Raw genomic sequence first — 16,520 nt, 5'->3', positions numbered from 1 at the left:
GCCTAAGAAAAAAATGTTTTCTCCATCTTTTGAAGCCTCTAAAATGATTCAAATTAAACAATTAAAGGAAGAAACACAATTTACGTTCACTAGGTGCAGGGTTCCTGTGGATCCTTAAAAAGTGTTAAAAGGCACTAAATAAACTGATAAACATAACGATTTAATTGGTATTAAAATGTTTTAAACTGATTTTTTCAAAAGTCACAAACATGCGTAGAGATGGGGAGTAGGATCTTTTTTATTGTTTATTTTTATTATCATTTATTAATGTATTTTTGATGTTGCATCATAAAAGTCCTTTTTTGTAATTATTTACCATTTTTCTTATTTTTTTCAATTTTGTTTATTCTGAAATTGGTCTTAAATTTCATTTCAAGTGGTATTACAAGCTGTACGAATCCTGTAGGCAGCATGTGATGAAGGGTTGCAAATAGATATTGCTTTAAAAAACCGTCCTAATTCTTTTTTCAAAAGTCATAAGAATGCTAAGACATGGGTGGTAGGTTTTTATTAATTTCTTTTTTCTGATGTTGCATTGTAAAATCTCAAAATATTTGGTCACATCAAATTTTTTCCAGATAATTTAGCTTTTATTTCTTTTCTCTTTTTTTTTCTTTTTTTTTCAATTTTGGTTGTAAAATTGGTCTTAATTCTTATTCCAGGTTACATTACATTACATTAAAATGTCTTAAAACAGTTTTTTTAATTAAATGCTAAGACATTGGAAGAAGGGTTTTGATTAATCTTTTTTTTTTTTCTGACAGTGCATTGAAAAATATCAAAATAGTTGCTACTATCTTTTTTCCCCAATAATTTACCTTTTTCAGATAAGGTTATCTCAAAACTGATCTTAAATTTAAATCCAAGTGACATTAAAGAAGTCTGAAAATGTCTTAAATTTAACTTTCCTTAAGCTGTGGGAACTCTGTAGGCAGCATGTGACGAAGGGTTGTTAGGAGATATTGCATAGTAAAATCCCATAATAGTTGGTGACATCTGTTTTGTTTTTAAATAATTTACTTTTTTTTTTTTTTTAATTTTATTGACATATTTAAAATTTTGCTAATTTGTAAAATTGGTGTTAAATTTCATTCCAAGTGACACTGAAAAAAAGTCTTAAAAGTCCAAAATTCAACTCGCCTTAAGCTGTGTGAACCCTGTAGGCAGCATGTGATGACAAGTTGCAAGCAGATATTGCTTAAAAAATGTCTTAAATCAGATTTTTAATAGTCTTAAAAACGCTAAGACATTGGATTTTTTTTTTAGGTTGTTGTGAAATTGGTCTCAAATTTAAATCTAAGTGGTCCTTGAAATTACAAGAGTTAATGTATCTTTAATGACACGTTAGCAAAGACTTTCACAGCTATTGATGTTTGTAATCTGCAGAGAATATCAATGGAAGTGTTTTTTCCCCCACATTACACTTATACACTCCACATTCTAACTTTAAAAAGGTATGTACCTCAGGAGTGAAAATCCAGCACACACATCGACTAAAGTCCCTTTTGTCATGAATTGTCATGAAATGTCATGATTCAAACATGCTTCTCTTCGTGGTCACCGCTGCCCTTTAGAAAGCCTGGCAACACATTGCATTCACAGGCTCAGACCACCACATGAATAGATGTCAAGAGATGTTATCACAAACATTTCAACCTTTTTGAAGTATCAAAAGCCTGCCTAAACATGTCTGAACATGCGGCTGAATTACTTAAGCCTGCCAGGACCCCACTGATGTCCTTGATGGGATGTGATATCCATGTAATCAATCCCGAATGGATGCCTCATGCTCCGAACGCTCCTTGCATTGTAATTTCTATAGATATATAATCAGGGTGACACAGACAGCGGGACAATGGGGGAGATGAATGTGCGGCATATGAAATTTTATATGCTTTGTCCCCTTTTAAACATCTGCTTTGTGATAAAAGTGTGTCTTATCAGCGGTGGTTGCTGTGATAACAGCATGTTAAATCAGTCTATTGGTAAAACACTAAGGGGACTTTTGAGGCAGCTTCTCTGTGAGAGATGTGAGAGGGACATGATTTAAAGGGGCAGAGGAGGCATATTACTTTGACTGAGAGCGATCCGTGAGACAGCAGTGTGAAAAAGAGCAAAAGAAAGCAGAAAAATAGTCACCTCCTATTAAAAAACACATCGGGATTAGTTTAATCAGGAGTGTGTCCTTTCTCCCTGTGTCTGTCATGTTCCAGTTTAAAGAGAACAAAAATCCTTGGCACACAAACATTTAGTTGATCCTGAGACAACCACCAGAAACCATCAACCACATAGTCCCTGAAAAAAAGCGCCTCTCTTTAACACCGGTCAGGGCATGTCACTCTCAAACTGACACAAAACTGAAAAAACCTCAATTGAAAATCATTTCAAAACAGCGGGAGACTGCTGTAACAGACTTCCAAGGCAGCAGCAGCGGCAAGAGCTGCTGCATCCACAGTCTCAGGCTCTTCAATTGAGTCTCTCTAGTCACGTAAGGTGCGTGGGCGAGTGAAGGCTCTGGTTTCTATGTCTTTGCCGGCCTGTCGGTTTCATCAGCGGGTGCACCGCTCTGTTACTCGACATCCTCCTCCAGAGAAGACACCTGCTGTTTTCATCTTGGAATCTCATGTCGGTCTGTGATCAATCACTCCCTGTCAAGAGAAAGCAATATTGATCCATAGCTGTAGTGTTTGGCTGTTCTGAGTGTGTTGCTTGCACCGCTGCCTACAGTACTTGAGTTGTTCATCGTTTGCATGTGGCTTTCCTGTTTCAATAACAGCAAAAATATCAGAAATTGTCATGCTTGGGGTGCAAAAGTGCCTTGAACGCACCCACATTTTCCTGTAACACTTGTGCAAAGATAGTGAGAAAAAATGTCTGATTCCAGGTAACGCAGAGCTTCAGATGTGCCACAAGAGAAAGAAAAAGAAAGTGAGGACGGCCCTTAAAGTGGGTGACTTTTCTAGCTAATGGTGCTGTCAGTGGCTAATCACACTGTCAGCTACCATTACCGTTAAGGCGTCCATCTTGTCTCTGTATTCCTCTTTAGCCTGAACTTTAAAGAGCTTGAATTCTTAGATGGACACGATTACACTAACTTTAGAGCCCTGGTCTTTTTTTAAAGACTCCCTTGAGAAAACTTTACCACATTAAAGTGCATCTTTTGCAGATTCTTTCTCTCTTTTGATTTGTTTTCGCTCAGCAGGCGCTCTGTGTGTCGGTTAATGCTCAAGCTGAGGTTTCGGTTTTACATGATACTACTGTGGGGAATTTCGTCCTGTGCCTTTGACCTTTCCTAACTATGTAGAAGCAGTGTGCAGCCACAGAGCAGCACCACAGGAGCAACTCCAGCTCTGAGGCCAGCATCGTGGTCAAGGGCAAAGACCTAACATGCATGTCCTTAGGGTGGTAAAGAAAACCACGCAGGCACGAGGAAAACATGCAGCCTTTATACAGAGAGGCCCGAGCAGACCTCACTGAGGTTTAAAACACCAGGCCCCACTTGCTGTGACAGTGCAAACCAACAAGCCGTCGTGCTGCCTGTCACGTATACATTTAAATGAGGATAAGAAGGATGTAGTAACAGTCTCCTGTGGGCGGTTATGGTGTCATCACAGTTGACAATCAACGTTTTCATCAGAGATCTGTGTGTACATGTGTGTGAAAGATAGTGAGAAATGAAGTGAGAAAGACAACAGGGATGTAATGATTTTTCTTCATTGCTGACTGTTTTTTAATTAATGGATGAATTGTTTAGTCAATAAAATGTCACAAAATAGTGACAAAAATAGTGACAGTTTATCAGTTGTCTTTAAAGTGCCTGATTTATGTGACCAACAGTCCAAAACACAAATATATTCAATTTAGAGCTAAATAAAACAAAGAGAATGAGCAAATCTTGACATTTGAAGTGTAAATAGCAGTGCAGTTAGCACTGTGGCTCATGTCAGCCATGTCGGTCAACCCCTTTGGTCCAGTCTGAAATAGCTCAACTCTACAGGATGGAATGCAATGAATTTTAGTAAGGCCAGTATATTAGTTTGTCCAATACCTTGCATCATGACCAATACCTGCAAAATGACCTCAGCTGTACTCAGTTTAGTGCCAATTAGCAAATGTTAGCATGCTAACTAACACTAAACTATGATAATGAACATCGTAAAGACTTTATCTGCTAAATAGCAGCATGTTAGCATTGTCACTGTAAGCAATTTAGCATGCTGACATTTAGTTCAAAGCACCGCTATGTCTTATTACAGCCTCAGACCTACTTAGGCCTTGTTTTGGACTGCCAGCCCAAATCTTTTTTTTTTTGGCTTATCCACATTGGTTTTATGAAGCCTGGACCCTAGAGCAGAAATGCTTAATCCATTGGTTGTCAACTAATAATTGATGGCCAAATATTTTGATCATCTTTGATTGGGTTTGCCTAATTTTTTAAGAATATGTCAACATTCTCAGATTCCAGCTTCGTAAAGGTGAATATTTTCTGGTTTATATACTGCTAAATGGCAATAAACTGAATATATTTGGGTTGTGGACAAAATAAGACATTAGAGTACGATAGTATGGGCTTTAGGAAATGCTGATCGGCATTTTTCACCATTTTCTGACATTTTATACACTGAACAACTATTTGAAAAATAAGACAATAATAGACAAATTAATCAACAATGAAGATAGTTATCGCAGTCCTACTGGACAGATCAAAAGCAGCCCTAACAAATCAGATCCGAATCACATTTGGAGATGGTTTGAAATGCGATTCTTATTGGATGTCTACAGATATGTCTCAGTCTGGATGCTCTGGATGATCAAGTTGGGTTTCAAAGTGACTTTTGGGTCACCTGCAACAAGATACACACCAACAACGCCAAATCCAGAGTAATGGAAAGAATCCATGTTGCTACTAGCAGAATGCTAAAGAGGACAACATGGAGAACAACAGTCGTAAGTTTTTTCCTGGTTTTAAAGTCTGAATTACAGTAAATGAAGTAATTTTCTGACCTTACAGACTGTTCTAGCCCCTCTATTATTTGCCTTGACTTACTTAGCCATCATATCCACCGTACTGATGATTTTTTTTTTATAAAAAATCACATTGTGTAGATAGTTGCAAAAGCACCAGTAGTCACTCCTTCAATATTGATATCGAGGTATTTAATCAAAAATATCATGATATTTGATTTTCTTCATATTGTCCAGCCTCTTTGTGGACAGAAGCTGAAACAACTGAATTAGTATGCTTGGACCTATCTTCACCGTGACAGTTAATTTGGAGGGCAAAAATGAAGGACATCCATTTCTCGTGTGTCTGTGTTTGAAAGTCACGTCACCATTGTAGCTACATAGTCAGTGTTGCCTACATTGTTACCACAGTAACCCATGCAGATAGGTTGGTGATGCCTGGACACACAAATTCGATCTGATAACTTGATGATAACCTCAATAACCTAGTCTTAAAGATCTGATTCAAGAGGTAAATCTGATTTGCCTGCAGCCTGGTCGTAGCCTTAGACTTGTAGCTTAATAAGTCCTAATTAATTGTCATCCCTAAACTAACTGATAGCTAATAATAATTCAAACATGTTTCTGCGCACATCCCATGAAGGATATTTGCATGTATGTGTGTAACCTTTACAATTTTATATACACTGTAGGTGCAGTGCACACTAAACTGTAAAATAGCACAACGTATTCTGAAGACTTTTTTACATTGTTCTCTATTAATACAACTTGTTCAGCTAAGGATTGCTTCTCATTAATAAAATAACATGAATACATTTACTGCAGCTGCAGCTGACATAATACTTTAATGTAGTGTCACAACTTGTCAGTGGTAACTGGCTACCTTCCCTTTTAGGATACTCTACCCGTTTCCCCTCGGCTCTAATGTTTTCCAGCAGTGATTGATGCATGGCTGCTAGAAACTGTATTGAATCCTCAATTAGGTAAATTAGATCAACCAAACCCACTTTTTGAAGGGACTGTGTGTCAGATTTCTCTGCCCCTTGCACGCCACATCAAAGCAGCTCGTAAATAGATTCCTCCCCCAAATCCATGCAAATCAAACATGGCGGTTGTTGTTTGTCAGTGTGCCGACTGTCGACGTTTGTGTGCTCTTATTAATCTCTGTAATTTCAACAGACATAAGTGGGGATGCTATCGTTTTTGTGTCACAGGCTGAGTGCTGGAACATTGGCTTATTGGTTATGGTTGAATTATTCATTTGAACCACAGGATTGCTGCTTGGTGTGGTCCTTGTCAGTGACTGTCTGGGGGCTGATGGGCTGAGTGCTGGGAATGGTACGGTGATGGGAGAGGGACAAATGATCCATGCTCTCTCCGCTAACTTTTCTTCATCAGCAGAAATGCTACACTTGTTTTTTTACCAGCACGATGGATCTTGGCCTTGATCCAGCATTGCTTTTTTTTTATCACCGACCATAAAATATTTTCAACATGCTCAGATATCTGCTGATGAATTGATCTCTACCGCTGCAGCAACATAGTAGTATGTCATGATGATGCGTGTTTTGGTGGAATTGATCATCTCAAAGTGCTACAGCTAAGGCAATTTATGCCAGCTGCCTGACAGCAGCATGTATCCAAAGGTCTTCTTTGCACAGGAAAAGTTCCTGACAAGGTGAAACTGTCATTGTCTTTGAGATTAAACTTTGATTGTGCAGGTTTCTCTTCATACATTCTCACTTTTGACAGACGATATGCTAATAAGGAGTCTTGGGATTAAAAGGCAACATCATCTTTTTTGTCACAGTAACCTTTGTGTGTTACTTCAAGGCACCTAGGATTAAAGATTTTATTCATATTTAGTAATTGTTTATTAAGTAAATCACTGATCAATGCTCTGAAGACCAGCCATTAGCCATTAATATGCCCAATATTTGAGTTGTCATGTTGTGAAAAATCTCTGTTAATACGCCATCAAATCTGGATTTATGAATGTTACTAAGTCATTAATAACGAGTTTTTAAATTTCCATGAGGGCAGCAGTTTTTGAAATACAGTTGATAAATGGACTTTGGTTCAGATTCTCTGTACTGTTGCACATTTCTAGTAGGTGAATACTCAACCAGTCTATTGAAGAATGATTTCATGATTTATTTAAAAAGGAAAGATGTTTTTTTCTAGAGCTGAAATGATTAGCCAAGTGAATCATCAGAAAATTCTACAGTGACTATTTTGAAACTCATAATTTGTTCCTTCATTTTTCAAGCAAAAATGCCAAAATTTTTAGCTGTCCCAGCAAAATATTTTCCTTTTTTCATCTTCTGTGAAAGAAAAGCAACTGTCCTTGGCTTGCAAATGGGCTTTTGGACCTAGTGTTGGACCGACCAGTTATTTTCACAGTTTTAGTTCTTTTGAGTCAATACATTTAAATGTATCAAGCCTTTTGAACATTTCGAGGTTTGCAGTTTAGTGACTTGAAAAGTTTCTCCGTGACACTCTGTTATAGTCAGCCCACTCTTACCAACAAAAAAAAACAGACGATATAGTTTGACTGTGCAAGCAGCACAGTCGCCAGAGGAATCATTACCGGAAGGAAGTGACATAACATAACGTAGCATAAAAAGCTAAAATCCGTGTAATGTTGTACAATATCGAATAAGTCTCTATAGGGTGAGTGGGAGTGGTGGATAGGTCAAACAAGCGCAGGACTTTCACCAAAGAGACCTATGTTAGCATCCTAAAGTCAACGTTGACTCCTGAAAATGTAGCCTAGTATGTGTAGCATGCTGCGCTAGTGACATATGTGACACAATACCCCAAGTTTTAACAGATCTAGGGGAAACCGCATTGTCCTACTGTGCACCATGGGCATGGAACAATCTTCAAAAAGATCTAACATTAGAAACACATATCCATCGATGAATTTAAGGCCATCATAAAGAATGTGGTGACAGAGGCATGTGCTTGTATTTCTTGAGAGGTCACTATGTTTGAATAGCTGTTGTTTTATTGTGGATGTTGTATTTGTTGCATTTTTAAATGTGTCTTGATTGGCTGCTACCTTGGCCAGGTCTCTTTTGTAAAAGAGATTTTCAATCTCAATGGGACTTCCTGGTTAAATAAAGTTTAAATAAATCAATATGTGACAAAAGTACTTATTTAATGCCAAACCACAATGTTTTTCTTAAACTTAACTACATTATTTTGTTGCCTAAAGCTAACCATGTAGTTTTGGAGTGGAACTGTGACCACTTACTGACCTTGAGGAAGTATGTTTAAAACTGTGACCATTAGAAAAGTCATATAAGTTTTGAAGTCAATGAAAATGTACTTACTCTGTCATTTGGATATGAGAGAGCATTGGTTGTAGTACATGCATGTTTGACAGCTAGTGCTACCCACACCATAAAACTTCTCTTCAGTGCATTACCAGTCATCGTGTATAAGTTCACTCAAGCAACACAACATACTCATTTTAATTCATTTATTCAGCATCCCAATTGTATGTTGGTAGGCTATGTAAGCCCAACAGGTGTTACAGAAATATGATTTGACTGTACTGATATGTAGTTCTTTATGGGCAAGTAGCAGACGTCTGACTTTGAGAGAATGGTTCGTTTGGTCTCGTTCAGTGCGTTTAGCTGCCAGGCTGTCTGGACTTGAGTCAGATTCAATCACTTCGTATTCGCTCACTATAGGAGGCAGCATGAGCGTCGGGGATTCATGGGCATTCGGATGTTCGACAGGCTGACTCGGAACATACCAGACACATAAAAGAGTCATTCAAAAAGAATTGTTCGTCCGTTTTTGCCCATCATTGTTGGAAAGAAAACAAGCAATTTGATGACAGCTGCTTGGGCTCTCAGAAATTATGATGCCCATTAACACTGTTTTCTTCCATGTTATGGACCAAACGATTAATTGAGTAAACAGTTGGCAGATTAAGTTGTGCTCATAAGTTATCAATGAAGCTATTGAAGCATATATTACAGACTAAACAAGACCCTTTATAGCTGATGCCTTATAAGAAAGTGGTGCCTTATTTATTATTTTAGGTATATCTGTTCTCTGTCCTGGTTGTCATATATTTAGCCATTATTTGTGCACAGCCAGTTCTGTAATGGACGTCCACATTGGTGCCAGATATGTTTGGCACCATCATGAGAGTTGACATGGAACTTTAATGCCATATGTTGACTAAATTGAAGGAGAGCTGGGCCCTTAAGCCCACCAATGATAATGCCAAATAAAATGTAATAGCCCCAGAGCCTATGATTCATGTCTTGATCCCTGCAGCTACATTAAACAAGCATTGATCGTCCCCAACGCCCACCCTAATCCTAATGCAAAAAATAAATACCGTGTAAATTCCCCCAGCAGATATTCCTCCGCTTTCTCTGAGAGACCGTGCCGAGTGCGTGCAATCAATACGTGCTTTTGGGTGTAAAATAACCTTTTGATGACCGGTGAGGAAATGCAAGTCATTCAGACCGTTTCTCACACACCCTTATTGATTTCCCCATCTGTGTGTTTTTTCCTTCTCCCTCCTCTCTCCTCACTCCAACATGCCACCATAGTCTCCTTTTATTGTGCCGTTCAGTGGAAATCCTCTGTTTTTACAGCACATGTGGAGCTGTGAGTTAAACTGCACATGTAGTTGTGATGAGTGCATGCACAGGGTGGGGGGGGGGGGTTGCTGGGTCCTGCTCCATCCCTTCTCTTCTTTGGCTCGCTGGTTTTAAAGGTTAGTTTTGCCAGTTCACTTCCTCTCTGCGGTGAGGGGGAATTTGTCCTGCTGTGCTTACTCAGCTGAGCAACCATCGCTACAGTCCACTTAGTCAATTCTTTTCCTATTGAACACTTTTTTTTTTTTTTTTTTGGCTTTGTTTAGGTAAGTAGCGGCGAATATGCAGCTGTAGCTCATTTGTTTGTTAAACAGTCAAACTAGGACAATACTGAAAGAATTGCTCAGAACGGGGAAGTATATATAAAAAAAATAAGAATGAAATAAAGGTGATTGCACAAGAGACATTGGTCATTTGGACTTCCACCTCCCTGTGCTCTTAAAATCTGAGTTGTACTACTTTCTGCCATTTTCTTTTTTCATAATTCTCCATCTTTTACTCAATACGTTGCATGAACAAAAACATTAATGATGGCTTACATTTGCTAAAAAAAAATCTGCACTCAAACACCATTTTGTTCAAATTCCCCTTGAAATTCCCTTAAGACAGCTCTTGCATCCAAATATTTGAACCCGTGCTCCCTGCTTGTTCAATATATTTAATGAAATATGCTAATAAATCTCCCTTTTCCATCGGAGTAAGCAGCCACACTGCAGACTCAGCTTTCTTTGTGGACTTTGGCGCCAGCCAAATAAGATTTGTGCCCTACATCGTGGGCATTTACTTTGTCTGACGGCTTATTACCGTGCCCATGTTGCAGCATAATCTACAATGGGACGGGAAGGCTAAGACTAATTTGCTAGGTCATTAGGTTAAGGGTAAATTTATCTCAGGGGACGAGTCTATTGCAGATAAGCCAGTGAACAATACAGATGATATGGAGTGAGTGGGATAAATTAAGTAGAGGCAGTTTTGTGTTGCAATTTGTGTCATTTGGACATTATTAATATTGTGTTATTGAACCTACAGTAAAGCAGCTACTCTAAATACGGCCGCAGTGTATTTTTCTGGTTTGAAGTAAAAAAAAAAAATTCACAAACAAGTGCTGAGTAATGCTGCAGGTAAACTAATCAATCCAGCCGTCACTTGGATGTGTTTGTGTACACGTGCCTGGGCCCTGTTGTTCATGTTAGAGTCGATATCAGCTATTGATTGTACATGTGTGGAGTGCATGAACCTTTTGTTTGAGGTAGGCAATGAAAATCTTATGTGCTTCATGTTAAGTGGTTCGGTCACAATATATGCAAGCTTCTCTTTTTGTGATTAATGAGAATGGTGTTTTTGTGACTCAGGATATTATGGCTCATTTACCTGAGAGCCTGTGCTGTACGTGGCAACGTGTCTGGGATTCTTTTAGCACGTTGGCGGGGGAGCTTGGCTCTCATCTCTTGGCGGAGCCGTCCCTGTAGCAGCTGCTCCAAGACATCGTCATCACTCTCCCCTTAACGAGCCCAGGGTGAGATGGGAAGGTTGGGCGGTAAGGGTGGGGAGTGCCACTTGGTGTTGAGGGGAAAAACCCTGCAGTGACACAAGCTGTCTACATGGACACGTGCGAGCGCCAGACTTTCTGGGACTCCTCAGGTGGGGCGACGGAGTGTCCTCATTATTGGAGTTTCATGAAGTCTTAACTTTTACAGACTTTACCTCTGTCTGTCTGTCTGTCTGTCTATCTTTCTATCTCTCTGATATTATACTTGTCATATAGTTAAATGTCATGCAAACTCATAGTAATATGATCTCAATGACAGTGAAAAAATACAAGTGCAATTAACAAACCTTTAACAGTGTTTGACAATTTTGCCACAGTGCATCATAATTTCATGCCCTCGCGCCTTGAATCACTTCATAGCAGGCGATGACACCTAATCGGCTGCAATTGTTGTTAATCAGCGTAAAGATCCCTACAATTTCTTAAACACAACAGCTTCTTTGTTTCCCGCTCGTCTTCTGTTTCTCAAGGCCCAGGAACACGGGCCGAGAAAAAGGCAATTAAGCTAATGCAGCATGGGTGTCATAAGGTTGTAGATATTTCAAGAGCAGAGCAATTTACCACTTGGAAAAAGAGGAGAGGGCTTGCATAAAACCTTCCACTCCCTCCCAGATTTATTATGCTTTTAGTTGTGTTATATGTGATATAATTAGCGGTGGGTGCCAATAAGGCTTGCGGGCTCAAGGACGTGGTCATCGCCTGGCCATCTGTCATTAATTGCATTCTCTTGTAATGCGGCAGGCAGGCCGGCGAGCGGGCAGGCCCAAGGGGAAGAGTTGAACTGTGTGTCACAAGGCACATCACACCACAGGTGTGGATTGAACATTTATGTCACTGTGGATCGGTGCTTTAGTGGATAAAAAATAGGACGGTGGACTTGTCCTAGAAACAGCTGAGAGTTAAGAATGGAGCTTTGTATGTTATTCTGATTGCAGCTTTTTTGGGAAGACTTTTAAAGATATTTAACAGTTGGATTTATGGGGAATTAAAATTTGCAGAGATGATATCATGATGAATGCCTGTTTTAAAATTTTAACAATAGATGAATTATGCTTTCCACAATTACTCTATCATTGCACAGTAAAAGCCTGTCCAATTTAAAATTGCGACATTGTCACACAGCAGCCCATTATAGCCTTATCAACTCATTTCACTGTGTCATCTTCATTAAGAAGCAAATGACTGCAGAACTGCAGAGGGCAGCAATGATATGTACAAGGAAGGCCCCCGAGTGCCATGTTATATGTGAAAAAGGGAGGGGAGACCTGACTGCAAATTTACCCATAGTGCTCACACACAGCGGCAGCCCGTATGACTTATGTCTGCACAGCAGCCACGCTGGCTCTTAATCTACTCTTTTTAATCAAGAATCCGAGGCTAGCTCGCTTTATGGCTTTCGTTTTATGGGCTTTACATTAGCGTGTAGTCTGATATCTGAGTGAAAACAGGACATGACAACACCTGGAGAATACAAAGCACCTTTTTGCCGCTGCGGTAATGGACATGTTTCTTTTCGTTTCTGGAGAATGCCACTGATATTGGTGTTCCTAGTGCTTTTTAACAGCTTGTTTTTATGCCCCAGCGGCATGACAGTAACACCCTTTATCAAGAGCTGTTAAGGTGCACTGTGAAAATTTCAAAGCATGTGTGAAAAGCCTCCTATAGGTCAAAAAAAGCCTGTGTCAGGCTGATGTGGTCGACTCTACACTCTCGATAAAAAAATGAGTACAGAAAGCTCAGCCACAGCCAATATAAACATAATTATATCTAAAGACAGCACCATCAGCAATACATACAGTACATTACCTACATTCCATTCACCAAAATCATTGCAAATATCTGCATGTAGGAATTGTGCAATTCATTTCTGTATGTTCAATCCTGCAGTAGCAAAGAACAATGGGTGACAACTATCAAGAAAATGCACAAAATACAAAGTAGCTGCAAAAGAGTGCAATGCATGAGTATGTTATATTAGAGTCCACACCCTCCAACAGTGTGTCACTGATGTTTGCGAGCTTAATGGGATTTGATCTAAATTTAGAGGGATCATGTCTCGCTTGTATTTAAAATTTGGATTGCTGATACCTGGGTAAATTGCTACTTTGCGTAGCTCCCTGACAATGTGTCATGACAAGGAAGACTCACTGCTGCCAAGAAGGACACGAGACGTGGGGTCTATTTTTGGGGGGAATCGGGGAGGGGGAATGGCACCATGTCCTCCTCATCAGCGAGAGCGAGTAAAAGCAAGATGGCACCCCGTGGCGTTGTTGAAGGACAGGTGGGTAGATGAGTTCTTGACACACTTTGGCATGTGCGCGCAAAATCGGCCGTCATGTCAGGGCTTGACAGCGTTCATTTTGTCGGTGAGGGTTTGACTTGACAGGTTGGCAGAGATGCAAATGATCATTTCCTGCTCCCTTTTTTTGCATCCATGAAAGCCAAAGGTTGGCAGGTGAAAGTTGCTTAAGCATTCAGGGCTGTAAGACTGGGTGTCTGGCCCATCTTCGGGTGGGTTGATGGGACTCGTGATTGACAGATTTTTATGACTGAACTGGCAGAGTACATGCAAACAAATAGACAAGGGCAAAGTCAACATGTTTGAAATTTGGAGGTCTGGTGAAAATGGGAATCCTGTTGTTTTGATTGGCTCAACATCAAGCCCAAATGTTGGTGGATATCAATTTGAGCATGACAGCATGTTCATGTTAACAGCACTGAAACTGTCTTATTATCTATTTTCAGTAAATTTAATAAATGTTCCAAATAGCTCATCTGAGATATCGTGGATTTCATTTTTGTTTTTTTTAGTTTTTGGTTTAGGGGGTTCAGAAGAATAGGCACAGAAAGGGCTCGCTGATGGGCTGGGGAATAGCAGGCGGGGATACACCATCTGGCCTATTCTGCATATTCTTTCCATTTGAATTGCAGATTGGAGGTAGACGGAAATTTTGGAGTCCAAGTGGTGGCAGACTTCACAGGGAAACAACCAAAGGGAAGGAAGAATGTATGACTTTTGTTGCTCATTTTGAACTACATGCATTTATTTGTTGCTTTGATGCTCAGGAACAAATGCAAAGATTTGTCAGGGTTGTAAACGCTCGTGATAAGAGTACATAAACATTGTAGTAGTAACTGTAGAGCATTGTTTGAAGTGTTCACTGTATCATCTAAATTTTAGTACACTTTAAGTCTTGCTGAGTGTCAGATGAGAGGGTCAATACCACTCTCATGTCTGCGTGTTAGCTACAGACTTTAAGTAGAACCTGAAGGTGGTTAGCCTGCCTTAGCATTAAGACTGGAAGCAGGGGGAAACAGGTGGCTGATGCTAGTTTAAAAAACACCTCTAAAGTTTACTATTAGGTTTTATCATATTTTTCATTCGTCTGTACATGAGTAGGTTTCACAACATGCTAACTAGTGAGCATTAGAGTTGTTCGTAGACATATTTTTGACTTTGAAGAGGCTAGTTTTTTCTCTTGCTAGCATGGCTAAATATGTCTTGCTAGCTAGCTCCTTACTTTACACAGATATAAGAGTGGTATCAATCTTCTCATTTAATGTAAGTCTAGACCAGAACCAAATTTGCGTTTTTCCCAAAATGTCTAACCATTTTTTAATCTTTTTTTGATACAGCTTTTTTAGATGATATATTAGAGTACTTGCTACTTTTCAATCTGTACAAATAGAGTTCACAACATGCTAACTATGGCTAACAAGTAAACATCAGAGTTGTTTGTAGACATCATTTTGAACTTTAAGGAGACTGCTATCTCCCTTGCTAGTGTGGCTAAATATGTCTCGCTAGCTATGATAATTGTCTACGTGTTCTTACTTTAAACAGATATTAGAGTAGTATCAATCTTCTCATCAGCTGTAAATCTAGACCAGAACCACATTTGCATTTTTCCCAAGATGTCAAACCATTTCTTAATCTTTCTCGATACAGTTTTTTAAGATGATATCAATAGAGTGCTGCAGGAAGGAGTCCTAAAATTCGTAAACGAGTCTTCTCAAAATCAATGGTGTTTTCAATGGGTTTTTGGTTAGAGGCCTGCAATAAGGTCTGTGGTTAGCACAGGGTTTTTATGTTCTGTGACTGAGAATATGTTCGTAAATACCCCACTTGTTAATCTGTACACAAGTAGATTTCACAACATGCTAACTATGGCTAACGAGTGAGCATTAGAGTCGTTGCAGAGCTTTAACGAGGCTAGCTGTTTCTCCTGCTAGCCTGGCTAAATATGTTTCGCTATGTGTGTTAATTGTCTACATGTTCTTACTTTACACAGATATTAGAGTGGTATCATTCTCCTCATCTACTGTAACTCTAGACCAGAACCAAATTTGTGTTTTTCCCAAAATGTTTAACCATTTTTTTAATCTTTCTTGATACAGTTTTTGTAGATGTTCTCTATATAGAAGTGCAGGAACAAGTCCTAAAACCCAAAATGAGTCAGCATTTTAGCACTCCCAGTTCCCTAGTCTTGAAGTCAATGGGTTTTTTTTGAATGGGTTTTGGTTAGAAGCCTGCAATAAGGTCTGTGGTTAGCACAAGCATGAGACTTTCATGTTTTGTTCTATAACATGAAATATTGCATGCAATGTCAGTAAATACCCCCACTCCCCCACTAAGTTTTAAAGCCTTAACATGTCTTATACAAGGCAGTTGCTAACAAGTGGCTAAATGAGATTACAGAGCGTCATCATGCTGAATACGGCTTTACAGTCTTGTTGTGGTGGCGACGTTGAAGTCATGCGTTTGGGGTGTAGGTTGTTAGCTCAGTGTAAGCTTTTTACTGTAGGTGATTGCATTGCACTTCAATAATCTTAGAAAAGGTGTTTATTTGGTCTTCATTTTGCCACATAGCTAATTTTCTACAATAATCCAAAATCCAGTGGACTTACTTTACTTACTTTTTGAAGAGGGAACCAGGGCAAAGCTAACTTCTGTGTCAGCCTACAAGTAAATGTCAACCCTTCAGCACTCCATAAAGGTGCAACATAGTATCTCATTATCTGTTACAACAAAGACAGATTTTGGGTTTGAAATATAATATTGACTCAGTCTCCACTTGCAGGTTTTTTCATGATCTTCCAACCACATCTCATCTAGTTCCTCAGGTGACGGAGTTGGGTTAATTGTCGTGTAGTTGACTCAGTTATAATCACGTGATTCAGTGATGGAACTTTGGTCATGTGATGACAAGTGGTCATATAGGGGGGTTGTTACCCCTGATCAAGGGCGGTCATCAGCGTCAAATAGCAAGATTGTTTTCAGCCCAATGGCCAGAATAACAGTTGGCATTACAGTCCTGCAAACCACAGATATGTAACATTTGGACACTATTATGTAGCAGATATGCAGAAACTGCTGC

This window comes from Epinephelus lanceolatus, chromosome 22, assembly GCF_041903045.1.
Source record: "Epinephelus lanceolatus isolate andai-2023 chromosome 22, ASM4190304v1, whole genome shotgun sequence".
In the NCBI taxonomy this organism is placed as follows: Eukaryota; Metazoa; Chordata; class Actinopteri; order Perciformes; family Serranidae; genus Epinephelus; species Epinephelus lanceolatus.
Note: the sequence above shows the minus strand (reverse complement) of the source record.